A 988-nucleotide genomic window follows, 5' to 3' on the forward strand; every position below is an offset into this window, starting at 1 on the left:
CTGTTCCTGCCCTGAGCCCGCCTCACAGATCCTCCTGCTGATTTAATCCTTGGATTAAAGTTTTAAAGTTGTGTTGCCCCTGGTGGGGGTTTAGGGAGGGAATTCTCCAGTGTGGTGATCCTAAAACCAAACCCATGCTCCTTCCCCTTCCACAAAAGGCAAAGGTGAGGGGTTAAAAACAATTTACTGCGAACAGCCATGAGGTAAGGAATCAAACAATTATTTGCAGCAATATTAATTAGAAAAGGTGTAAGACAAAGCAGTGATTTACATGGAAATCCTGTGGCAACATCCGACCACATTTTATCATGGAAGTAATGCCCTTGTCCATGGAAGCGAGAGGGGACACAGTGCCAGTGTCACTGCCCTGGGGTCCTGGCCATGCCCCACTCCCAGCTACCGCAAAATCACCAAAATCACACACCCATTATCCACATTTTCAGCCCAGTTCAGCCTCCTGGGAAAAACAAGGATGGGACAATTTGGGGGAAAAGGGAGGAGCTGGGGTTGGGTCTGGTTTGGGGGAGACAAAGGGGAGCCAGGGAGGGGAGGATGGGCCTGAAGGTGGAGAGAGGGAGAAACTGCTCCAGCCCAGGTTCCCCAGCACAGCCTCAGGTGTGCCAGGCCCGGGAAAAGTCCTGGAGAGGGACAGCAATGGGGACAGCTGGAGCTGCCATCCTGGGGTCCTGTGGGGGTGCTGGAAGTGCCACCCTGAGCTGTGGCTGCTGCCACCCTCTGTCACCAGCTCGTGTCTCTGAGGCTGGTGGGACACATCCCATGCTCCTGCTGTGCCCTCAGTCCCAGTTGGGATCCCTGGATCTGGGGCATTCCCTCTGCTCCAGCAGGATCACAGCTCCCAGGAGCTGCCCTGCCTTTGGGGAAGGTGCTGGAGTGTCTGGAGAAGGATCCTGGAACGGGTCAGGATCCTGGACAAGCCCTCCCCTGGAACATCCCACACGGCTGGAAGATCCCACACGGTTTGGGGTCG

This window comes from Geospiza fortis, unplaced genomic scaffold, assembly GCF_000277835.1.
Source record: "Geospiza fortis unplaced genomic scaffold, GeoFor_1.0 scaffold61, whole genome shotgun sequence".
In the NCBI taxonomy this organism is placed as follows: Eukaryota; Metazoa; Chordata; class Aves; order Passeriformes; family Thraupidae; genus Geospiza; species Geospiza fortis.